Here is a 27,141-nt window from a genome sequence, read left to right as displayed (position 1 = left end):
CCAAATATTCTGTTTGGGCATTTTTCAACTGGATGGCATTAATGTCAACTTCTCCAGATTCTGCTAGATCACTCCCTGTTCTCCTGTATCCTTCTGGCTCCTTTGCTCCAGATCTCCATCCCTTGCCTCTCCATTCACAGAGCTAACCCCCCTCTCCCTCTAATGTTTTTTCTTGTGCCCCCTCTCTTTCCCTTATCCACCTCTTGCCTGTAGGCCAGTGCCTCTCTTCCTACACTGCCACCACCATTTTATTCAGACACCTGCTCATACCTTGATGAAGGGTTAAGGCCTGAAATATTGGTTATGTATCTTTATCTTTGGTATATAAAGTACGCTGTTCAACCCGCTGATTTTCTCCCACATTTAGATTTTTCTTCAATTACTGCATATGCAGACATTCTTGTTTCACTCCACTATTGTAGTCATTGCTGGTCACCAGGCATTTTACAACTATGCCCCAGTGAGATGGCAAATAAAACAAGCAAAATCAGTAAAAGAAAACGCAATCAAACACCCAGATTTTATTGAAGGAATTTTCGGAATTTTTCGTACTACTTGACATCAATGATTTACAAGTGAAAGACAATTACCACTGGCCACTTGTACTGAACAATCTTGATAGAAATTCAATTATCCAATGCTCTGCCCCCTATCATTATGCTTATGAATGTTTCCACCCCAGAAATAGGATGTTGATCATTTCTGGGCCATTTCCCATCAATAATCTAGATAATTATGAATGGCCATCAGTTGTACATTCTTTGTGAAATATTTATTTGGACAATTTAGAAAGGTTGCCATGAAAATTATTATTTTTGACCAGGCTGAATTCAGGAGACCGCATTTGACCCTTATTTTAAGGCAAGTCTTTAAACTTATTTTTCATTTGTCTTGTAACTCCGCTGCTCCACCAATCCTCACTCTAACCTATGCTCCAGATCAGGATCTGGGCTACAAGACCAAGAGGAGGTGGGCTGATGGAAAGTCACAGGAGAGAATTAGGAATGGGACAGAAGTGCAGGTATAAAAAGCCAGAGAATGCAAGCATTTAAAATATTACTAAGTGGATCAGGCTCTGATCAGGACCTGCTCCAGAAGCTCCCCTTTAACAAGTGATGATGCTTGACGATTAGTGCAGACATAATGGTCTGATGAGCCTGCTTTCATCCTTTATAACTATTGACTGAAGAAGTGAATTCCAGTGGTGAAGTTAGAATGTGTGCTCTTCATTTAAAGGAACGTTTGTCTCCCAATAACATCAAAGAGCTTGGTAAAACTGAAATCCACAGGCACCAAAGTAAAACATTCAAGTGTTTGGAGTTACTCCTCACATGAAGGAAGATGGTTCCTCTTGTCAGAGATCAATCATCCCAGGACAGCTTTGCACTAGTCCTCAGGGTAGCATCCTACGTTCAATATCTTCAGCTGCTTCATCATATGTATCATTTTTAAAGTGCTGGAATAAAGGGAATTAGGAAACGCTACAAGGGGTGAGGAAATATATGGGTTCTGTTGATTGAATTAAATGGCCTCTGTTGTATAAAACAAAATTGAATTTTTAATAGTCAATCCACTGCTTAGCAACCTCTCTGACACTAAGAAAGCAATTTTATTTAGTTTGTGATTTCCTAAGGTCAATTTATCAAAATACATTTTTTGAAAGTTTGTTTATGATATTTTAATTTCTATCTCAAACTACCAAACTTTTACATTTATATAAAATGTTTATGTAGAAAGAGATTTAAAAAATATATTTTACTCTCTATTTTGTGCCTGAGAGGACTGATCTATGTGGTCGACTGCTTGTTTTCTGTGGGTGAATGTCTGGGATCTTCCTGGCAATAATAGTAATCAGACTTGGAAAAGATGAGGCAGTGCTACATACAGTAGATTGAAGTATGGGCAACTTTCTTTAGAGTGAGTGAATAGAAAGTTGTGAATTCAATCTCTTCTCCTCTCTGTCTAGTATGGATGTGCAAATGCTCAGGACAAGAAAAAGCTCCAGGGGCACCAGATTTCACTCCATTGAGGCCATCTACAAGATAGCCTCAAGAAAACAGTCTCTATCCTCAAGGACCCCCACCACACAGCCCATGCCCTCTTCACTCTTCTATCATTGGGAAAAAGGTACAGGAGCCTGAAGACGAGCACTCAGCAGCACTTGGACAGCTTCTTTCCCGCTGCCATCAGATTCCTGAATGATCAATGAAACCATTGACTCAACTTTTCATTCTAATTTAGGTATACAGTAGAGAAATAACACAACACGTGGCGCCCAATTACACCCAATTGTACAACCCCTGGTATATTTTGAATGGTGGGAGGAAACTGAAGCATGCAGAAGAAACTCGCGCAGATGCTGAGAGAACGTACAAACTTCTTACAGACAACACTATACCAACCCTACCACCCTTACTTTGTCTTTTCCTTTTCATTGCTCTATTTTTATTTACTTTGTAATGTAGTTTATATAAATGTTTGCCCTGTGACATATTCATTTCAATAAATTCTGATTCTGATTTGTCCAATAACATGAGAATGAAGTTAAGTTATTACCTGAGGTGCAGTACTGAGGGATCAGAGAGCTGTCAGAGGTGCCTTTGTGGCAACTGCGGCAGCAGCGCTACCAAGTAAGGAGATGTCCACACAACATGAGGGTGAACCAAAGAATGACCTCATTGGTTTGAATCGCTGCATCTCTGCGCTGGCCCGCCCACTTCCAGTGATGTACCCGCCAACTTCCAGAAGTACGTCATCGCTTCGCGGTGTCACTCTCTGGTGGCAGACCACCACGCAGATGTGGAGGGCTCCTTAGCCCACCCATGGCACTATGGACGGGCTCCTACTTGGCAGTGAAGGGGAGCACACACTATCTTGGACTGGCCGCATGTTGCGGCGATTCAGTCCATTTACTCGCGCTGTTGCTCACCCCGCTACACAAAACCCCGCCCCCCAGAATCACTGCCGCTCTCTGAGCAGTCTGACTTACAGTCTTTGGATGGTCTACCTCTGTGGTTGACCTGGGGGTCCAGGGCCGGCAGGTCGGAGTCCAGGTGCGCAACTTTGAGGCGGTCGACTGTGAATCTGTCCTGTCGGCCACCAATGTCCAATGTGAACAACACGTCATCTCTCTGCAGTACCTTGAAGAGGCCTTCATATGGGCACTGTAGGAGGGACCTTGCTGTCCTCGCATACGAAAATGTAGTGGGTGGACCGCAGATCCACTGGAGGCAAGCCGTGTCGGGAGAGTGGTGGGGGTGTTGTTCTCCCGCTTGCTCTTTCAGCTTGTGCAGGACATTTTATGTGCTGGTCTGTGGGCCAGGGGTGGTGTTGAAATGTATGTCCCCTGGGATGGAAAGCGGTGCGCCGTACACCATCTCTGCGGACGATGCTGGCAGGTCCTCCTTCCGTGCGGTGTGGATCCCGAGCAGTATCCATGGGAGCTCATCCATCTAGTTCAGCCCAGTCAGTCGGGCTTTCAATGCAGCCTTCGGGTGGCAATGGAACCGTTCAACCAGTCTGTTTGCTTGGGGATTTGGCTGATGCAGAATTTCGTCAGGTTGGACCAGAGGGAGGAGGTGATCTGCATCCCTCGGCCCTATGTGATGTGGGTCAGGATTCTGAAATGCGCAACCCAGGTGGTGAGGAAAGCCTGGGCGCACATCTCTGTGTCGCACACAGCCATGGGTATCCCCTCTGGTCAGCAGGTGAACCTGTCGATGGTCGTGAATAGGTACCTCATACCCTGGCTCACTGAGAGGGGGTTGACATGGACATGTTCAAACCTGTGTTGCGCCAGCTTGAAAGTCTATGTGCCGGTGTACCTTGGCATGCTGCCACTGTAAGCAGGTTCAAGCCCAGAGGGTAACGTCTCAGTGGAGCCCATGCCACACGAACTTGTCCAAGAGCGGGCAGACACAGACTTTATGGAGGAGTGCGATAAACCTTGTATCTAGTTGAAAACCCATCATCGCCAGGGCGCGGGAAGAATTGACCTTGGGGACCTGGTGGAGATTTCGCACAGCAGGGTCAGTTCTCCCAGTGCAGGGCAGAAATCTCTGACCTTCAGGCTGGTGATGGCCGTTTGGTATGCCTGGATGTCTGTGTCGTCCCTCTGGTCCTTGGCGAGCTGGGCAACGTCGAGCCCTCCACAGGTTGTTGTGACAGCAGGCCAGGACAACGCATTGGCTACTAGGTTGGCCTTGCTGGCAACATGGCAGATATCCATGGTGAATTCTGATATGTAGGAGAGGTGCCATTGTTGTCTTAATGACGATGGGTCCGAGACCTTGCTGAGCGCGTAGGTCAACAGTTTGTGGTCTGTGTAGGCAGTTAACACTCTCCCCTCTAGCATGTAAAGGAAGTGTTGTATCGCCAGGTACAAGGCCAGCAGTTTGCGGTCAAATGTACTGCATTTAAGTGCTGGTGTTTAGAGGTGCTTACTGAAGAAAGCCAGTGCTCGTCGACCCATTGCTCTAGCATTGCGCCCACCACTCTGTCTGAAGCGTCCACTGTGATGGCCAGGTTGGAGGTGGAATTCGGGTGGGCCAGTATCACGGCCTTCGCCAGTGCTGACTTGGTGGCATGGAAAGCCTCCTTGGCCTCTGGCATCCATTGCAGTATCTTGTCGCCGAGTTTGGTGAGGCCAAATGGTTTGCATGAGGGTGGCCGCTTCCGGGAGGAAAAGATGGTAGAAGTTGATCATCCCCAGGAACTTCTGTAGTCCTTTGATCGTGCTCAGCTTAGGGAAGTTCTGAATGGCCTCCAACTTGTCAGGTCATGGGATAGTGCCCTTTGGGCTGATGTGGTGCCCAAGTGCCCAAACTGGCACTTGGCTGGGATCACTGTGAGCCTGAACTGCTGCAGTTTGTTGAACAGGTGGGTGAGGTGCATCCTATGGGTGCTGGCATCGGGGCTGATGATGAGGATGTCATCTAGATAAACGAAGATGAAGTTGAGCTCCTTGTTGACCACATCCATTAGCCGCTAGAATGTCTGGGCCATGTTTGTGAGCCCAAAAGGCTCATTAATTCATTAAGAATTCAAAGAGGTCAAAAGGTATGATGATGGCTGTGTTCTGGATGTCACTGGGGTGTACCAGAATTTGGTGGTACTCCTTTACGAGGTTCACCTTGGAGAATACCCTGCAGTCCTGTAGTCTCATAGTGAAATGCTGCACATGTGAAATGGGGTACATGTTTAGACATTGGTAGTCACCACATGGATGTCAAACACTGGAGCTCTTCTGCACCGTGGAGCTGGGAGGCCCATGGGCTGTTGGAATGGCAGATGATCCCCAAATCCTTCATGACAGCGAAATTTGCCTTAGCTTGTTGGAGCTTTTCTAGTGGGAGGCACCAGGCTCATGCAGGTTGGATTCATGGAAGATCAGTGCCAATAAAGCCGGGTATTTGGCCAGTAAGGATGCGTACTCATCTTGGTCCAGGGCGTGGATTCCCAGTGGGAGGAAAGAGCATTTCTGCAGGGTGAGGGAGAAAGACTGGAATGTTATGGCATTTACTAACTGGCACCTTGTCATGTCCACCAGCAGTTCATGAGCAAGGAGAAAATCAGCTCCAAGTAGTGCCTGTCCCATGGCCGTGATGGTGCACTCCCACTGGAAAACAGCATCTGTGACATGGATAGTGACCAGGCGGGTCCTGTAGCTGGGAATGGAGGACACCTTGGCTGCTTGCATGGGAAGGCCTTTGGAGTTGTGTCTCACTTCAAAGTACGTGAGCAGGATGAGGCTAATCTCTGCACCTGTGTCGATGAAGAAGTCCCTCTTTGTCCTCTGGTCTCTGAGATAGAGCAGGCCTTACTGTGTGCCAATCTCTGAAGCCATTATTGGTGGGAGGCCTGCCCATTTCCCATCGCTGTGTTGGTTTTGGTGGTGGGGACGAGCATGGGGGGTGTTCCGCTGAGCGTTCCTGCCCCATTGGCGGTAGTAGAAACAGTACTTGCTGTTCTTCTCTGTGTGCCTTTCTTGTTGCCACTGTGCCACAGCTACAGCTGGTGCCTATGGAGGACTGGACGGGGTCGTGGTGCTGATTGCATAAACTGGTTGCATGTGGAGGGAGCTCTGTTGTGTCATGTAGAACAGCCTGTCTTCCTCCTTGGTTATGAGGTGCAGAGCACTGAAATCCATGTCCAAAACTGCTGAGGATATGTGCACTGGTAGTTTGGAGAGGAATAGGGCCTTGAACAGGAAACAGTCTGTATGCCCGTCTACCAGGGCCACCATCTCATACATTAGCTTGGAGGGGCTTCTGTCTCCCAGGCTCTGCATGTTGAGGATTCTAATGGCACGCTCATGCTGGCTGAGCTCTAGGGTGTCGAGGAAAAAATGTCGGAATTGCTGGTACTTATGTTCCATCAGTGAGTTTTCTATGAAGAAGTTTATTTTGGCAGCTGTGGCGGGGTCCAGGGTGCTGACGACATGCCAGAACTTGGTGTCCTCTGAAGCAATTCCCTTGATGTGGAATTGTGACTCAGTGAGCTGTAGCCAGTTCCTGGGCTGGCTTGCCTAGAACAGTGGGAGATATACGCCCACTGTGTTGGTTGCAGGTGCTGTTACTGTGGTTCAGCCGGTTGCTGCATTCTTGTGTGATCGATGCTGGTTCCAAAATGTTGGAACCATCGGAGTCACCACTGTAGCGACTGCTGCAGCAGCGCTACCGAGTAAAGAGACATCCACACAGTGAGAGGATGAATCAAAGAATTACTTTATTGGTTTGAATTCACCGCTTCTCCATACTGGCCCGCCCACTTCTGGTGTCACTCTCCAGCCGGCGGGCCACTACATGGAAATGGAGGACTCCTTAGCCCGCACATGACTGGGCGCAGGCTTCTTCTCGGCAGTGAAGGGGAGCCCACGCCCTCTTGGACTGGCTGCGTGTGGCAGCGGTTCGGCCTGTTTACTTGCACGGTCATTTGGCCCACTACACCTTTTTATTTCAGATGAAATCAGGTAAGAGTACTTAAAATTTGATCTTAGTCAATGGGCTATATCATATCAAACTTTCCTTGCAGCTCTACTGACCCTTTGTGGAACTGAGGGTCCACAGCAACAATGTAAACTGGAGCTGGTTACAAGATGTGCCTCTTGAATGCTCTTTGACAGCTCATCACTGTCAAAAAAGCACTATTTTTCACATCATCAAATAGCCTTAAAATATCTTTATCAAAGGCTGGAATTAGTGTTGGCAAGGGGTAATAGGTTATAATGATCAATGTTGCAGTTTTGACATTTGCAATTTATGGTTTGGATGAAAACACCAGAGACTTGATTATTAATTTTTCTGATGATGCAAATATAGGTTGGGAAGGAAAAATATGGAGGCTACAAAAGGATGCAGGGAGAAGGGAGGAGAAACAGAATTAATATTTTGGGTCCAAGACCCTTGGTCAGAATTTTATTTGATAAAATTTGTTTTATTTTACAGAAGAGACAAATCGGTGATTTAAATTGGCAAAGATCTGGCAAATGGGATAAAACGTGGGAAATATGAAATTATTCAACTTGGCCAAAAGAATTAGGAAAAAAAGGAGCAAATAATCAAATGGGTGGGAGATGATTATAGCTGTGGTACAGGAGAATGAGGGTGGTTTGATACATTATGCATAAAAGGTGGGTTTCAGGAAGTAGATAGAAAAGGTAATAGAATGTAGATATTCATTTACAATGTGAATTGAGCACAAAGGTGGGGAAATTAGGCTTCAATTATACAGAGCATTTTTGCATCATATCTGGAGTCTGTACTGGCCTCCTATTTTTAAATAAGAACATAATATTGAAGAGGGAGTGCTTTTATCTGCTAGACACGAGAGGAACAAGAAATGATTTAATTGCAACATGAATGAGATCCAGAGGGATTTTATTTTGGATGTTTCCTCCGGTGATAAAATCTAGAACTACTATTGTTTAACAAGATGGGGATTTCTATTTAAGAAAAGCACTTTTTCCTCTCAGGACAAAAAAAATTGGCACCGCTGCCAGAGCCGCTGTCACGGCAGCAGTGCCACTGGTGCAGACCCACAGAGAGTGAGAGGCTGGGTCACAGCACTCCCACTGGTTGCAACTGCTCAGTCCGACTGCTGTCAGCTCTATTCAGGCTTTAAGCAGCCTGTAAATGGAGCTGACGGTGGCTTTATTTGAAAATACTGCAGCTGCGGGGTCTGTGCCTAAGACTGCGACGCCTATGATTGGCAGCAACCACAAGGATTTACAGACTCTGGGGAAGCAGAGCACGAGAAATTGGGGAGACCTCCCCCACCCACTCCCCCCCAGTTTGGGAAGAAGCAGAGGAGATGACTCATGGGTTGATGACCATGATGGGGGACCAGTAAGGGGCTCTAAGGCTGAAGAAACACACAAGTGGCAGGCTGCTGGCCACAAGAGATGAGGAACCCATCCAGGCTGATGGCGACTGAGTTGTGGACTGCTGGATACTGGCTGAAGGGGTACCTGGTATTGGAACAGGAATGTGAGAGGATGCTGAGAGCGCTGAAGGGCTCCTAATTGTGTCGGAGGTTCGGATCTGGAGCTCGGACCGCTATTGATTTGGACTGGACTCTGTGTGGCTGCTGGGGCTGCAGGAGTGCTGTAGGCAATTCCATGGACATTCAAAAACTCTGAGAGGACTCTCTTTTGCTTCCCTTTCTCTGACTGTATGAGGCACTTCAGGCTATTTTTGCTGACAGCAAGTTTGTGTAATATTGCACTTGTCTTTATTACTTGACAATAAATGTAATCTTGAACCTTGGTATCTTTGGAAATCTTTTCCTTACATGATACTGATAATAAGTTTACTGTCAAATATGCTGTGCAATGTACATTTGCTCCAAAATGTTTACTTGGTGCAGCTGACCTGGTACTTCATTGAAAAAAGTGTATAGTAGTATACATAATTGAATTAAAAAGAGACAATTAAAAAAAAATGATATATAATCAATATTCGCAGTTATTCAAGTGCAAGAGAGAAAAAAAGTGGTGTGATGGCATAGGGAGAAGATGTGGAAAACACTTCCCCCTGACAGAACTATTCAAAACCCATTTTAAAGCATTTAAAAAAAATTTTGAAACTGTTAACTATATTGTTGAAGTGCTTTACCAGCAGCTATGAGAAATATTAAGGCTCCAAAGGTGAAGAAAACAGCAACGAAACAGCCTGGAGATGTGGAAGAAACTCTGCCTACCGGACAAATGGAGCCTCCAGCATTGATTTCGGCACAGCCCCGACCACAGCAATCATCGACAGGTAGGGTCCATACCACGCCAGTGCCAACTTTGCATACCACTACGCAAGATGGCACCGGCGACCAGCATTGATCTCCTCCGGAGCCAACTGTGCATATATGAATTGGCCCAGGCTACGGTGGGACCCGACCTCCCTCAGCCCAGTGACTCTGGGCTGATGGGGTGTGTGTGGGGTGGGGGGGGGGTCCCTGCACTGGTAGCTGTGCAGTCCTGACTGATGGAGGATTAAGAAGAAGATATTGCTGCATTGGAAGAGGACAAGGAACACCTTTTGGAGGAAGCAGAAGGTTTGGCTAAGGGTAGACTTGAATTGGAAAGAACTTTTAAGTTTAAATCAGATCTTTCATACTCTAATGCTGCCTTATCTGATAGATCTAAACAAATGGAGAATTTGGCTAAACAGATGAGCCAAGGATTTTCAGTGGTCAAGGAGCAATCGACTGAGATCAAGGGTGAGACGTCTGACATGAAGTGTGAAATGCCTTCTATTAAAATGGATTTTAATAAATGTCTGAGAGCCATCGACAAGGTTCAGGATAAATTTTAAAAGATTGAAGATGCATTTCTTGATTGTAAAGATGATGTGGAGCAATGTAATGAAAAGATGGAGCAGATGGAGGATTCGTTTACTGGTTGGGAGATTCGGAAGAGTGATTTGTTGAAGATTGATGTTTTGGAAAATCAGAATTGGAGAAATAATGTTAAAATTGTTGGTCTTCCAGGAGATTTTGAAGGCTTGGATCTGGTTCAATTTTTCCGAAAGTGGATTCCCGTGGTCTTGGGAATAAATAGTTTTCTGAATGACTTGGAACTAGACAGAGCTCACCAAGCAATCAGAAGGAAACCACTTCCAGGTCAAGCACCACGATCCATTCTGATTCAGTGACTGTACTACTAGGATCAAGAGTTGATTTTAAGACTTGCAGTACAGAATGCTAGATGCAATCAGGATCTTTTGATTGTTAAAAATAATAGTTTCTTTCTATGCTGATTTGAGCCAAGCTGTTATTAAGCATCGTAAAGAATTTAATTTGGCTAAAGCTGTTTTGTGGAAGAAGGGTTATAAGTTTGCTTTCTGTCACCCTGCTGTATTAAATTTTTTTATGGGGATTATCAGGCTCAATTTTTTTGATAATGATGTTGAAGTTCTTCCTTTTACTAATTCTTTGCCTGTTAATAGGCAGGGACAAAATCAGTTTGCTCAGCAACTTGATTCAGTTCTGAAAGGGAAGAATGGAAAGCGAGAGATGGAGACTCCACAGCTGATTGATATTGGCATTGACGATGATCAAGTTAACCATCACTTGGAAGCAGTTTACCATACTTGACTTGACTTATGTTTTTATTGTTTGTTCTGTTCAGGGGAAGTGGCCCACCTGCCAATTCTTCCCAAGTCATCGGCCACCTGTGGCATTGGTCACTCCTGCGTAATTGAGGGAGGTACTACAGTTATATTGTTGTAATTTTTTATGGGGATCTTATTTTTCCTTTCTTTGAAGGGATCTTTGTTTATGTTTGCAATGAGCCATGGGGGCAGTGGGTATGGGGGGAACATATAGTTTATTATGGCTAAATTAAATTTTCCCACGTTTAATGTTAACGGGCTTAATAATCTGATTAAAAGAAAGAGGGTACTAGCTTATATTAAAAAGCTGAAAGTTTACATTGCATTTTTGCAAGAGACCCATTTAAGTGGAAAAGAACATCAAAAGTTCAAGAGAGATTGGTTTGGGTAAGTTATAGCTTCTTCTTTTAATTCTAAAGCAAGGGGTGTAGCTATTTTAATTCATAAAATTTTATCTTTTACTTTGGATTCCGTTTTTGAAGCTGTTGGAAGGCTGTTGATCGTTAATTGTGAATTTTTTTCTGAGCTTGGACTTCAATGAATGTTTATGCTCACAATGTAGATGATGAACAATTTATGGTGGACTCTTTTTTTGAATTTGAATCAAGCATATGATAAAATATTCATTGGAAGTGACTTTAACTGTTGTTTGGGTCCATTGTTACATAAATCTCCAAAATTGGTAGTTAGAAAAAAGACGGCTAAGCAGTTAATGGCGGTAATGAAGGATTTGAATTTGGTAGAGATTTGGAGGAGTTTGAACCTGACTGAGAAAGACTTTTCTTATTATTCACCTAGGCATGATTCTTATTCTAGAATAGATTTATGTTTAGTATCAGTACAATTGCAAGGAAGAATTTTTAAGGCGCAATATAAAATTAGGATTTTGTCTGATCATTCTTTCTTGTTAATTACTTGTACTGGTTCTGAGATGGTGGAGAATGTGTATCAATGGAGATTTAATTCAATGCTGTTGAAAAATCCTGATTTTATTAAGTTTTTGAAGGACTATATACAGTCATTTTTGAAAATAAATGTGGGTTCAGTTGATAGTAAATTTGATTTGTGGGACACATTGAAAGCTTATCTGAGGAGACAGATTATTAGTTTTACAGCTAGAATTAAAATCAACATTTGGCTGAGGTGAATAATTTAGAGGATAGAGATTTTAGAGAAAGAGGTCCAGCGAGATGCCATGGAAATTAAAAGTTTGTTTAACTAACTTGAAATTGCTGTATAATTCATTACAAACTTATAAGTTTGAGAAGTTATCACAAAGGACTAAACATTGTGTGAGACAGTGAAACCTTTTTGGAATAGAATTCAGGAATTTCTGGAGGGTTTATTTCAATTCATAATTGTGCTCAATCCTGTGGTATTTTTATTGGGTGATATTAAGAAATTGAGTTTGGAATTGAAATGAGGTAAGTTTCAAATTGCTTTTTTGAGATTGGCGTTAGATGTGGCAATAAAATATTTGGCAATTGTGATAGTACAGATTCTATCACAAATGTGTATATGTACAGATGGTAGTGTAGGATTCGGCTCCGAATCATGGGTCCTCTACCGGCATCACCTACGGCTCCTAGAACGCTTCCACCAGCGTTGTCTCCGCTCCATCCTCAACATCCATTGGAGCGCTTTCATCCCTAACGTCGAAGTACTCGAGATGGCAGAGGTCGACAGCATCGAGTCCACGCTGCTGAAGATCCAGCTGCGCTGGATGGGTCATGTCTCCAGAATGGAGGACCATCGCCTTCCCAAGATCGTGTTATATGGCGAGCTCTCCACTGGCCACCGTGACAGAGGTGCACCAAAGAAAAGGTACAAGGACTGCCTAAAGAAATCTCTTGGTGCCTGCCACATTGACCACCGCCAGTGGGCTGATATCGCCTCAAACCGTGCATCTTGGCGCCTCACAGTTTGGCGGGCAGCAACCTCCTTTGAAGAAGACCGCAGAGCCCACCTCACTGACAAAAGGCAAAGGAGGAAAAACCCAACACCCAACCCCAACCAACCAATTTTCCCCTGCAGCCGCTGCAACCGTGTCTGCCTGTCCCGCATCGGACTTGTCAGCCACAAACGAGCCTGCAGCTGACGTGGACTTTTACCCCCTCCATAAATCTTCGTCTGCGAAGCCAAGCCAAAGAAAAAAGTGTAGGATGACTGTGATTGGCTGAGAGTGTAGCCACACCTACTGGCAGGTCTTAAAGGATTGCTCCGAGCCTGACCAGGTCATTCTGGACTGCTTGACTGACTTGTGATATGCTCCAGTCTTTTAGTTAATAAAAGGCTTGGTTTGGATCAATAAGTCTTTGGTTCTTTCGACGCGCTCTACAGCAATCACTTGGAAAAATTAGACTGATTTAAGTATTCAGCATTTAGAAATGAGACCTTGTATTCCGTTGGAAAAGATAACGTATAATTTATGTAATAACTATTCTTTTTTTGTTAAGGTTTGGAGCCCATACATGAAACAGATAGGTTTGAATTTGTAGTAGTTTTTTTTTATGTTCTCCCACGGGCGTTGGGGCTGCACCAAATTATGGTGACATTTGATGATTGTTATGTGATTTGATCTCCTCTTTTGTTTTCTACTTTCTATTCTTTTCTCTGGGGTAGTTTAGAGGGGGGTTGGGAGGGGTGGGGGGGTTAGGGTTGGAGGTGGGGGATTATAGGGGGGAAAATAGTATGTATACTTGTATTTTACTTTTGATTGCATGATTTATTTTGTGTAATAATTTTTTTTTGAAAAGGAAGGAGGTGATGGATATTGTGGGTAGATGAGAGCAGAGTTATAACTGGAGCAACCATGATCTTATAAGATGATAGAGCAAGCTTGAAAGCTAAGCAGCCAACTAGAAACATTTGTACATTTGTACATTCTCCCCATGTCTGCATGGATTTTGCACAGGGGATCCAGTTTCCCTTCACCGTTCGAAAAGTACCAGAGGTGTAGGTTAATTGGGTGTAAACTCGTAGGCCAAAATGGCCTGTTACCATGCTGTATGCCTAAATTTAAAAAGAAATTTAAATTTAAACTTTAAATTTAAAAACTCTTGGTCATAATTTGGTGGCACGTTTAGCGTAGTGGTTAGTGCAACACTAATGCAACACCAGTGACTCAGGTTCCAATTCGATGCTGTCCATTAGAAGTTTACACCCTCTTACCTTGTTTATGTGGGTTTCCTCTGAGTGCTCCGGTTTCTACCCACCCTATAAACATATGAGGTTGTAGGTTAATTAGGGTATTTAGGTGGCATGGGCTAGAAGGTGAGAAGGGCCTGTTACCATGCTGTACATCTAAAATTTAAAAAAAAACAAAATTGTATGTTCCTATGTTATTCATCATAAAATAGGAGGTGGTTGTATGATAAATGTCAAAAAAAAGGGTAGGCTAGCTATAATTGAGGTAGATAAATAATAAGGTCCCATCAGACCTGAGATAAATTATCAGGTCTAATTGGGATGCATCCCAGATTGATGAGGAATGCATAGATCAAAATTGCAGGGGTTTTGGCTGTGATTTTCCAATCTTACTTTGATACATGTGATCCAAAGTATAAGAAAATTGCTTGTGCTCCATCTTTGTTCAATCTAGGGTTTAAAGAAAAGCTGATCAATTAGTAGAAGCTTGCTTTAATTTCAGTGGTAAACGATAAATGGAGACAAAATTAGTTGCTATTTGGGCAAGAATAAATTAAATCCGATATAGATTTGTTAAAGAGGAATTATGCTTAACTAAAGTGATTGAGTTTTTGGAAGAATTAATACAGGATTTTCAATGTTGTCTATATGGACTTTCAAAAGACATTTAATAGAGTATCACATCGTAGTCTTTAATTACGTTGACCAGTCAATGAAATTAAGAAATAGCTACTGAGAGGACAGATACAAAATTGTGACAAGAATAGGAAAGGACATGGTGAATCGTCTTTCTGTTTGACTGTAAGAAGGTCCAGTTTGCTGTCTTCCAAGGGTCAACATAAGACCACTGCTTGATTTGATATACATCAATAATTTGGACTTGGGCGTGGGTCAAAATTTGGAGTTGACACTATTTTTAGAAAACAGGAAAAGATTAAATGTAGTTATAGCCTTTAAGAGATCATAGGCAGGCTAGTGGAATCATGGCCATATGATGGTGATGAGATTTATTGTAGAGAAGTATGAAGTGATATATTTTAGTAAGAATATTGAGAAAATTGCAATCATAATATAAAGATAATTCTTAAAGAGGTACAGGGACAGTAATGTAGCTATAGATACATATATATTTTTGAAGGTGGCAGAGCAGTTTAAATAAATGACTAGAAAGAGAATATGTCCTTGTGTTTATAAATAGAGGTTTAACACAAACACGAGGGGATTATTTTGAACCTTCGTAAAATGTTAGTTGCATGCAGCTATAGCATTAAGCTTGTTCAAAATGATCAGGATTTTTGGAAAAAAAAAGGGACAGGACGATTGTTTCTTCTCCCAGCTAATAATCATGATCCAGTCAGGAAATTTTACCTGCATATTCAAAAGGGAATTGAATGAATAATTGGCAGAGAACAGAATTTGAAGGTCCACAGAGAAGAGATTTAAATAATGCAAACGATGAAAACATAATCTGTTCTTGTTCTAATTTCCTAAAATTGCTCAGTTTTGACGTTATCCATGGATGCAAAAATACATTACCTCTTGTGGCAAAAAAAAGATTTTTCCTAAAATGTTAATTCTGTGTTGATGAGTGCCCTGACACAGGTTTCTGTGGTGGTATCAGCCAGCAGTACTGCTTCAGGCCACCTCGTGGAGTCAAGAGGCATTTTGGTCCATGGGAAATTGGTAACAGCCCCACTGTGCCAATGGCTGAACATGCGCCGCACTGGTTCAAAAGTCTGTGTGGGCACTCTTGTGTCAACCTGCACTTTGGAGGACTGGCAGTTCGTGCAAGTTTTGGCCCACTGACTGACCAGCTTATGGAGGCCATGCCATACAAACCTGCTAGCCATCATTTTGACCATGGCTTGGATTGCAGGGTGTGCCAGGTTGTGCATGGTATTGAAAACCTTACACCTCCATGGAGCCAGAATGATGGGGCGAGGGCTGCCGGTAGAGACATCACATAGCAATATTAGATTACCTGGGCCAACAGGGAAATCTTCCACCCTGAGGCCGAAGATGGCTGTCTTATACGCAGAAATCTCAGGGTCCTGCTGCTGTGCTTTGGCAAGAGCCATATAGTCGACCCTTGGACAGAGGGAATGTACCAACCTGATTGTGGGGCGTGACAGAGTGTCGTCTACTATGTTGCTTTTCCCCACAATATGCTGTATTGATACTTCATGGGGTTGATCATCAGCCCGAACACAGTCAACCAGGTGCTTAGATCTCTCAGGTGGGTGGTGTGGTCTTTGCAGCTGCGACTGGTGATGAGTATATCATCCAAATAGATGAACGTACATGGGAAGTCCCGGAACCCCACGCCCACCTGCTGCTGTAAAGTTAGTGCCATGTTCTTTTGACCAAAGGGTAGATACGCGGAGAAATTCAAACAAACCAAAGGGTGGATATAATTATGGTCTTGGGAATGTCCTGGGGGTGAACTGGGATTTGGTGGTACCCTCAGATGAGGTCCACCTTGGAGAACACCCATGCCTCGTACAGGTTGGTGGCAAAATCTAGGAAATCTACAACCCTTGCCACTATTCCTTATCATGATGTACAAGTAGTGGGTGTCATCAGCAGTGATGTGTTGAAGCTGGAACTAAGCCTTGGTCTTCTCGAAATACATGTGTAGTTGCGACACCCAAAACATTGGCAGCCTGAATGAGACCATGTGGATGGTTGCAGGCTGCACTTGATCCGTCATCTTTGGGTCCAATTGCTGTTTGCACCTGTCAGGGTCATTAATGTAGCGTTCATGCTACGTGAGCATGGAGATGAATGACACACACATCAAACCCTTGGAAAATGAGATTAGTATATTGCTCTAGCTGTTGCGCTTATATGAGCCCCCAGCCGCTGATGTCAGGGCCCCGCGTTATCGGAACACTAGCCTGGGATTGGCCAGCATTCCCGCCAGAGTTCTGCATCTTCCTGCTGTGCGGGAGGTCACCTGGGATGATGGGTGGTCTTTGCGGTTACCACATTCATCAGCCATTTTGTGTGCTGGTTTGCATCTCCATGCATGGGCTGCTACAGTTAGTTCTTAAGGTTGTCCTAGACATGAACTTGCATCTTTCCCAAGCTTCATGCCTATCTCTCTTCAAGTCACTCCAACCTCTTTGCCATGTTGCCCACGTTCCTCAAACCCATTGTCACTGTCAGCTGACAACTCTATATGTCTTCCCAGCCCTTTTTCTGGCTAATATTGTTAACAATTCTGAGGATCTGTCTTTTATCTTTCAAATCAGCAGACACTCTCATTCTTTCCTTCCAAAAATATCCTTCACTCCTCGTCCTTCCAATGTACTGCCCTGCATTCAGCACCGCTTTCCTCTCCAAAGTCCTCGTAGTCTCCCAAAATGTAACCATTCTTCCTGAATTACTTGTGTGAATCCCTGTATTCTGGGAGATTGTAAGAAAGATAACACATCCCAGAGCTTTCATCCTCTTGTCCACCATTTGACAAAATCCAACCTCCGGCATGGATGTTTCTTTATTGCCATCAAGCTGAGAGTGGTTATGCGCACTTGCAGAATAGAAAAGTAGAGAGAAACAGTTCCTGTGGCGGAGGGGTCAAGCATTTGGAGATTTATAAAGAAGATGATGGGCAAAATAATCAAAAGCTGAACAAATATTTTTTTCCCCCCAAACAGAATGAATTGAATGCACCAAAAGAAGTGGAGGCTGATTAATTGTGATATTTGGGAGGAGATGGGTAAGTATCTGGAAGAATAGGAATTTGTGGGAATATGAGAAAAGGGCAGGAGTAAGAGGGAAGCTGGACTCGACAGGCCAGATGCCCCCTTTCCATGTTATAAACATTTTCTGATTTTGACTTTAACAATAGCCAGCAAATCCCCTCCATAGGCTTCTCGTCCTACTCCATTTCTCTTACAAATTTATTCTTGGTCCCCACTTATTTCAATCAATATTCTGGCCCTTTGCAGGACCATTACAGTCAGCTTCACCTCGGCCCTCATGGGATCCCTCCCAGTTTTAAATGGTTGAATTGTTTGTCCAACTTCTTTGGAATTTAACAATGGGAAGACCAAACCTATTGACTTAAATATAGCAACAAAGTAAATGGAAGTAGACCCTCTGAACCATTTCCCTAACTAATCTGATCTCAGTCAATAGTAAAACATGTAAGTCTGCAGACATCATAGTTGGAGAAACTCAGCAGGTCAGACAGTGTACTTTATATAGCAAAGATAAAGATATATAACCAACGTTTCAGGATTGAGCCCTTTATTGTATATTAATGAGTTAATACTATATTAATCATACCCCAAACAGCTTGATGTCTTTTTTATTTAGAAATCTATCCTCCTAAATATATTCAGTGAATTGGCCTCCACTACCATGTGTGGTAGAGAATTCTACAGGTCTGTCTTCTCCAGAATTTAGAATCAGACATTATTGTCATGCACATGTCATAAAATTTGTTGTTTTCCATTATAGGTGTAAAATGGCTATAAATTACATTAAAAATAAATTAGTGCTAAAGAAAAATGAGGTCATGCCTATGGTTTATTGTCCATTTAGAGGTATGATGGCAGAGAAGAAGTTTTCCTTGTGCCATTTGCTGTTTGTCTTCAGGCTCCTCTTCCTCCTTTCTGATGATAACAGAAAGAGGAGTGCATATGCTGGGTGTTGGGGATCCCTGAGGATAGAGGCTGCTTTGCTGAGATACTGCCGCTTGTAGATGTCCTCAATTGAGTGTCCTTAATGTTGACCATGTTAGCTTTGCTCATATCCTTCTATGCTCTTCTGATCCACATATCTGTCCGAAGGCCTTCTGCTTCTATAGTTTCCTCTAGCAGCTCACTCCAGATGTGGACAAGCTTCTGAGGGATAAAGTTGCCCCTGAGGTTTCTCTTAAATTGCCTCCCACTAACTCTACACTTCCTTCTAGTTCAAAAATCATTTACCCTGAGAAAAAGACTGACCAAATATTTATCCATGGCCTGATTGAAAATATTTCTCATCATCACCATACTAAATATCAAGCCAGAGTTTGAGATTGTGATCTGAGATTCTAGTTTTCTCCCAAATAAAGAAAACTTCCTTCCTACATCTATCCCACCAAGTACTGGCAGAATTTTGTACTTTTCAATGAAACTGTCTCAAGACGATCTAAAATCTAGTGAATTCCTGACTGGTTGATCATATCTCCTGTCATCCCACAATTCTGCACAACAGAAAGCAGAATGTTGATCACTCACAGCACCACCTCTGTAGCAAGTATATCCTTTCTTGAGTTAGGAGATGTAAACTGAACACAGTACTCCAGCTGTGATATCTCACGGGCACAAAATATCATTTACCTTTGTTATGAATTGAACATAAGGACCAGCAATAGACAATGAATCAGACAGATTCATTTATGATTCATTAGTGTTTTAAATTTAAAACACTAATTTGTTATGTCTCTGCATTACTTGGGAAGCAAGATTCAATTAATAAAAAAGGACACTTTACTTACTGATGCCTTCCACCATCTCAGGAAACTGTTCACTCACACACACACACACACACACACACACACACACACACACACACACACACACACACACACACACACACACACACACACACACACACACACACACACACACACACACACACACACACACACACACACACACACACACACACCAGAGTAGTACACTACAGTTACTACAGTGAGAAGAGTGTATTCTTACAGTTACAAAATAGTTCACATTTTCCTGACTCTATAACATCCCTCTTTCTCAAGATAAAGAAAAACGTAGTGTTCTTTACCACTTTCTTTCCAGTGTAACTTAAGTAACTGAACTTGTACACTAGTTTATTTACACAACTATTTTAAAATAGTTCTTATTGATATCGCACTGGCGCCTGTAAGTTGCTTCACCATCTTGAGGATTTGGCTGTGACCATTGGGCTCTGTGTAGTTGGTACACGTGTAAGCGATGTAGCTTGTGCTTCACATGACAACTGCTGTGTTGATGTTTCAGTATTAGTGGTTGTGGTCACTTCATTTGATACCTCTCTTAATATTGGCATTGCAGGCTTTGCTGGTGTTAAAGCTTTCTGCTTCATCACATCTTGTGTCACCTGGATGTGAATTCTGTTCCTCCTCAGCTGATAGCCAGAGTCTGTCTCGACAATGTATGATCTTGGTGTCTCAGCTTCTCTGATGACCTTTGCTGGGGTCCATGCTTTCAACATTGGCTCTTGAATATGCACATGCTGCCCTCTGAAGAGTTCTAGCAATGTTTGTGCATGTTATAATGCTGGCATCCTTCATCTTGCCTGTCAGCCAGTCTTCTTCTGGTTTCCTCCTGGTCTTCTGGAGGGTGTATTTTGCTTGGCAGAGTTGTATATCTCCTGCTATTTAGAAGTTCTGCTGAGGACTTTGTGTCAGCCCTTAAAGGTGTTGCTCGTAATGATAGAAGAGCTAGATATGGGTTTTCTTTTGTTTTGTGACACTTAACTAGTGTGCATTTCACAGTTTGCACTTGTCTTTCAATGAACCCATGACCTTTGGGGTAGTATGGGGATGATGTAGTGATAACAAACACATACTTTGCACACAGCTTTCTGAATTCTTGTCACATGAACTGTGTTCCATTGTCACATATTACTTGCTCGGGTATTCCTTGTTGAGCAAGGAGTGCTCTTATTTCTGAAGTGATAGTTGATGCTCTCAGGTCGTTCACCCTTTTGACGAATGGAAACATAGAGTAGTAACAGGCTACTATTAAATACCACTCTTGATTCTCAGTGAATATGTCTGCTTCCATTGTGTGTTATGGCCTGGCAGGTACTTCTGTGGAAATTATTTCCTCTTTTTGTTGTGTGTTTCTGTACTTATGACATATCTTCTTTGACTGAATCTCATAATTGACAGAGATCAATTGCAATTCCCGGCAGATATCTAGACATAGAATTGCAGGTCCGTCTGCCTCTTCCACGTAGAACGTATAGAGGATGATCTTTCCCTTATGGCAGTCATTGATTTTAGCTCTCTCTAGCTGCTTGATCATAGGTCCACCAGAGGCCGTTAATGTGATATTTTCTATTTCCAATGCACCATCTTTTGGATACCCTTTTATTATGTTCTCTAGGAATATCTTGTGGTAGAATCTGAGTGGAAGGACATTGCTTTGTGATCCAGTATCCAGCTTCACCTTTAGGTTAAATATCATAGGCTTGTTCTGGATTGTCCTCTGTATTTAGATCCTTGTGTGCAACTTGCGTCCTTCTTTCATCTCACCCAACATCTCGTGAAGGTGTATGGATTCGGTTGATTATCTGGGTGTCGGAGTCCTCATTGTTGTTTCCTTTTATGTGGTGGATCTGCATAGATATGGATTTCATTTCCATTCTCATGGCTTCGAAGGCTCTGGCTTTTTCGATAGTTTCGACCAGCTTCAAGCTATCCTTTCCCTGTAAGAGACTTTTGCACTTCGGGATGGACACTCCCCCATATTACTTGGTCAACTAATCTTTCCTCTATATCCTTAAATCTGCATTTTGCAGCAATAATTTTTAGTCTAGTAAGGAAATTATCGACAGTTTCATCAGTCTCTCACATTAAGCCTTGAAATTCATAGCGTTTAATTCTATGATTAGACCTGGGTTCAAGGTGAGAAGCAAACTTTGCAATTATCTGCTCTGGATCATTTTTCTCCACCTCTGTAAACTCCCAGCTATTAAATAAGTCAAGATCTTGCTCCCCATATTCAGAGAAGTTTATAGCTGATCTTTTCCTCTGCTGTTGCATTTTTAAAATAGCTTTTGAAGCTAAATTTAACTTCTGCTGAAACTTTTTAAATGATTCAACAATATCTTCAGCAACTTACAATCAATTGTATGGCTTTATTCTTGTTCTCTTATACAGCTGCCACCATGTTATGTCTCTCTGTCACTTGGGAGGCTTCTTAAATAACTTAGAGATGCAAAATTCAAATAACAAAAGAGACTTTACTTACTGATGCCTTTCACTATCTCAGGAAACTGTTCACACACTCATATATACATATACATACAGTGCACTACAGTGAGAAGGGTGTATTCTTACACATTTACCAAATAGTTTACAGTATCCTGACTATATAACACCTTTGTTACGAACCATCCATGTCGACTAGCAATAGACAATGAATCATATAGTGTTTAATTTTAAAACAGTCATTTTACTTCTAACTCTTAAACTATAGTCTGAACTTTTAAACTATCCTTAACACTAAATCTATCCCCAATTATATACAGATGTTCTAGTGTGCGTATGTGTGCACGCGTGTGTATGTATGCACGCGGGCGTGCGTGGGCGGGCGTGCGTGGGCGGGCGTGCGTGGGCGGGCGTGCGTGGGCGGGCGTGCGTGGGCGGGCGTGCGTGGGCGGGCGTGCGTGGGCGGGCGTGCGTGGGCGGGCGTCTGTGCGTGCACGTCCGTGCGTGCGCGTGCATGTCATATACCAAACCATTACTGTCCACAGGCTGTGTACAGCCCCTCACCCCAAGTCCAAAGCCCGCTGCACAGCTCAGACGGCAAAGTCCTCCTCAGCGACAAGATCTCCATCCTCAACCGATGGTCTGAACACTTCCAATCTCTTTTCAGTGCCAACCGCTCAGTCCAAGATTCCGCCCTGCTCCAGCTCCCTCAACAGCCCCTAAGGCTAGAGCTGGATGAGGTCCTCACCTGGGATGAGACATATAAGGCAATTGAACGACTGAAAAGTGGCAAAGCAGCAGGTATGGATGGAATCCCCCCAGAGGTCTGGAAGGTTGGTGGCAAAACTCTGCATGTCAAACTGCATGAGTTTTTCAAGCTTTGTTGGGACCAAGGAAAACTGCCTCAGGACCTTTGTGATGCCATCATCATCACCCTATACAAAAACAAAACAAAAACAGGGGAATCACGCTGCTCTCCATTGCAGGCAAAATCTTCACTAGGATTCTCCTAAATAGATTAATACCTAGTGTCGCCGAGAATATTCTCCCCGAATCACAGTGCGGCTTTCGCGCAAACAGAGGAACTATTGACATGGTCTTTGCCCTCAGACAGCTCCAAGAAAAGTGCAGAGAACAAAACAAAGGACTCTACATCACCTTTGTTGACCTCACCAAAGCCTTCGACACCTTGAGCAGGAAAGGGCTTTGGCAAATACTAGAGCGCATCGGATGCCCCCCAAAGTTCCTCAACATGGTTATCCAACTGCACGAAAACCAACAAGGCTGGGTCAGATACAGCAATGAGCTCTCTGAACCCTTCTCCATTAACAATGGCGTGAAGCAAGGCTGCGTTCTCGCACCAACCCTCTTTTCAATCTTTTTCAGCATGATGCTGAACCAAGCCATGAAAGACCTCAACAATGAGGACGCTGTTTACATCCGGTACCGCACGGATGGCAGTCTCTTCAATCTGAGGCGCCTGCAAGCTCACACCAAGACACAAGAGAAACTTGTCCGTGAACTACTCTTTGCAGACGATGCCGCTTTAGTTGCCCATTCAGAGCCAGCTCTTCAGCGCTTGACGTCCTGTTTTGCGGAAACTGCCAAAATGTTTGGCCTGGAAGTCAGCCTGAAGAAAACTGAGGTCCTCCATCAGCCAGCTCCCCACCATGACTACCAGCCCCCCACATCTCCATTGGGCACACAAAACTCAAAACGGTCAACCAGTTTACCTATCTCGGCTGCACCATTTCATCAGATGCAAGGATCGACAACGAGATAGACAACAGACTCGCCAAGGCAAATAGCGCCTTTGGAAGACTACACAAAAGAATCTGGAAAAACAACCAACTGAAAACCTCACAAAGATAAGCGTATACAGAGCCGTTGTCATACCCACACTCCTGTTCGGCTCCGAATCATGGGTCCTCTACTGGCATCACATACGGCTCCTAGAATGCTTCCACAAGCGTTGTCTCCGCTCCATCCTCAACATTCATTGGAGCGACTTCATCCATAACATCGAAGTACTCGAGATGGCAGAGGCCGACAGCATCGAGTCCACGCTGCTGAAGATCCAGCTGCGCTGGGTGGGTCACGTCTCCAGAATGGAGGACCATCGCCTTCCCAAGATCGTGTTATATGGCGAGCTCTCCACTGGCCACCATGACAGAGGTGCACCAAAGAAGAGGTACAAGGACTGCCTAAAGAAATCTCTTGGTGCCTGCCACATTGACCACCGCCAGTGGGCTGACATCGCCTCAAACCGTACATCTTGGCACCTCACAGTTCGGCGGGCAGCAACCTCCTTTGAAGAAGACCGCAGAGTCCACCTCACTGACAAAAGACAAAGGAGGAAAAACCCAACACCCAACCCCAACCAACCAATTTTCCCCTGCAGCCGCTGCAACCGTGTCTGCCTGTCCCGCATTAGACTTGTCAGCCACAAACGAGCCTGCAACTGACGTGGACATTTACCCCCTCCATAAATCTTCGTCCGCGAAGCCAAGCCAAAGACTGTCCACACTGAAATCTAGACAGTACTTCAAAGTTCAGTCTTTCAAATTCAGTTTTGAAGTGCAGGCCTTTGAAATTTGATGCCCTGAATTATTGTTGAACTGATGGGACGACTGGAGTCGTGGCTGCTACAGACTCATGAATTCTCCTTGCGTTGCCTTCCATCCACATGGGCTGCGGTTATAACACTCCTGTCCTTTTTTAGGCACTGGTGTCTCCAGGTAACTTCACTGCTCGTTACACTTAAAATGAAGCTGTTTCTCCAAGTGACCTCCACTGTTAGTTACAATCAAAATGAAGCACTTTTCTTCCCCAAAAGACCCTCCTGGCACAGGTCAATCCATTGAAAAGGCCCACAGTCATTCACGGAACATGCTTTGCTCTGAATTCCACAGGATGGCTGGTCACAAGAGCTGCTTCAAAAAGTTGCTTTCTCTCCAGCAGTCAGCATGGTTCTCCTTTCCAAAATCACAATGTCTTTGCAAATGTATCGAATTCTGGAGCAGACTGTGACAAACCTTTCCTTAGTTCTTCCAATATATCGAATTGTCACTGGGCTGTGACTTGTGTTGTGATTATGTAAAATGCTGAATATTATCTGTGATCATTCAGTCCCTCCTGTCTATACTTTCCCTTATACTGATAATCCCATTGTTCTAAAACTGAGCTCGTAATACCTTCCAAACTGTTTGTTGCACATGTGTTTGCATTCACCTATTGATTTAAAAGACATGTCCAAGTCCATCACTAATTATATGATACTCTGCATTTAGATGTTTCTTATCAAAGTGGATAACAACCTCTATCTATACTATACAATCTATACTATCTATACTATACAATACTTTAAAAGATTGTCTTCAATCTTTGTTCCAAACTCAGTTCCCCAGTCATCTCTCCATGATATGCACTTGAAACAATTAGTGTGGCAGAAGTACTCACTGGCCAAGGCAGTATCAATAGAGAGGTAAACAGAATCATTTTTGGTGTCTTATTTGCCCAAAACTTTGAAGTACAGACCATGACTAAAACAATTTAATTCTACATTCATAAAAATACTGGGCAGGAATATCAGGATCTCGTCTGTTGGTGACATTGTCCCATTCATATCTCTGTGTTCTCTTGAACACATCATCCCTTATTCTATTCATAAGTTTCTGGCTATCATGCTTCACTACCAATGTCCTATCTCAAAGTGAATCCTCATACAAACATGAACACTTTTCACTTACCAGGTTGCAAATTTAATGGCGCCATCACACACACCTTGCCTACAGCTATTCTACTTCTTCCCAGTGAAATTTATAAGTGTTATGTTTAAAACGCCTATTGTCTCCAGCTACCTTTGTTTGCCTGAGAATTAAAAACCTTGAATAGATTCCAGCCTCAAGGACACTGAGTTTCAGACTTTGAAAAGATTACTGAAGAATATTCATTAAAGTTCAGAAAAATGTTCATTATTTTACCATCTGTGGAGGAAAGAAGAGCAGAATTTCTCCCCCACGGTTCCACAAATGGCTTGCAGGCCATAATGATGCTGGCTTACCCCTTTAGATCCCCTTTGCCTCTTCACTGATCTCCATCACTGGCCCTTTCTTTCTGCATTATGATCTCCAATTGACATCCACAGCTTGACAATTCATCAAACACTGTGGTTTTTCTTTCATTCGCTCTCCCTCTGAGACCCTGACAGTTCCTCTGACTACATCGTCCATTTCACATCAGAAAGTGAAGTGAGTGATTTTCTCCTTTATTCATCCCTGGTGATTCGAGTCCTAAGAATTGTTATTTCTATATCAGTCTTCACGATTTTAGCCACATTGCAGACATTTGCAGTCATAAAGAAACTAAAAAAAATAATGACACTCTCTGGAGAAATATGCAATAATTAATGTATAATATCCAAATTAATAAGCATTAAACAGCATATGAGTTTCAGAGAGAATGCTGATCAAAGAACTTATTTGCATTTTTTTAAAGTATGCCTCTGAGACCCAATACTTCATAAAAAAGTTTTTTGCAGAAACATTAATCAACTATTTATTCCGTTGGGAAGCATTTAAACAGCACTGCATTTTTCTCAGGTTGTTTCAAAGGTGAACTCTAGATTATCATATATCACCTTGCAACAAAAGTGAATGAAGCCAATTTTCAGGTTGGCAGGTAAATTTTCCAACACGACAAGATTTTCAGTAGCAGTTGCAGCTCGTGTTAGAACATTGAAATTATAAATGTAGCATACTCTTCACCTTGTATTCTTCTATAAGCGAAGGAAGAAAAAATGCTGAGGATACTCTATAAGTCAAACACCCTCTGCAGAAAGACATTCCACCCTGGTGATGCCATGATTGTTGCTGGCGACTTCAATCACACCAACCTGAAAATGGTCTTAACACAGTTTCAACAGCATATCAACTTCACCATCAGATGATTGTACACCCTGGATTGGATGTACACCAATGTCCCTGGAGCATACAACGTTGCATCTCGCCCCTACCTTGGTTACTTAGATCATATACACATCCTGCTAACCTTGGTATACCAGACCTCTGGCAAAGCAAACTAATTCAGATTGCAGGGAGATCAGCACATGATGAGGGGAGGGGGCCACAGCAGTGTTATAAGATTGTGTTGAGACCATGGACTGGGACTGTTTCAAGGAGACCGCCACAATGGTCATGTAAGTATCAAGGACTACATGAGCTCAATGACTGGCTGCATTAGCAAGTGCATTGAGGATGTCACTGGGATCAAATGCTTCACAACCAGGGCTTACCTGAAACCATGATTGAATGCAGAGCTTGTGATGCTTCTCAGAGCTTGTGATGCTGCCAGCATAGGGTACAGGATGGCACTAAGATCAGCCAGGACTGAATTTTCTTATTCAATTCTGAAGGCAAAGTGGGGGTATGCACAGAAGATCCACAG

General features: G+C 43.2%; 1 long non-coding RNA gene across 1 annotated transcript in view; it reads right to left on the bottom strand.

The window, feature by feature from the left end:
- LOC138760144 (uncharacterized) overlaps nucleotides 1-27,141 on the bottom strand; it is a 30,189-nt gene that overhangs the window by 2,307 nt on the left and 741 nt on the right. The gene's annotated exons all lie outside the window — the stretch shown is intronic.

Source organism: Narcine bancroftii, chromosome 4, assembly GCF_036971445.1.
Source record: "Narcine bancroftii isolate sNarBan1 chromosome 4, sNarBan1.hap1, whole genome shotgun sequence".
In the NCBI taxonomy this organism is placed as follows: domain Eukaryota; kingdom Metazoa; phylum Chordata; class Chondrichthyes; order Torpediniformes; family Narcinidae; genus Narcine; species Narcine bancroftii.
The sequence above is the reverse complement of the archived record's forward strand: the minus strand, read 5'-3'. Positions and strand labels throughout refer to the sequence as shown.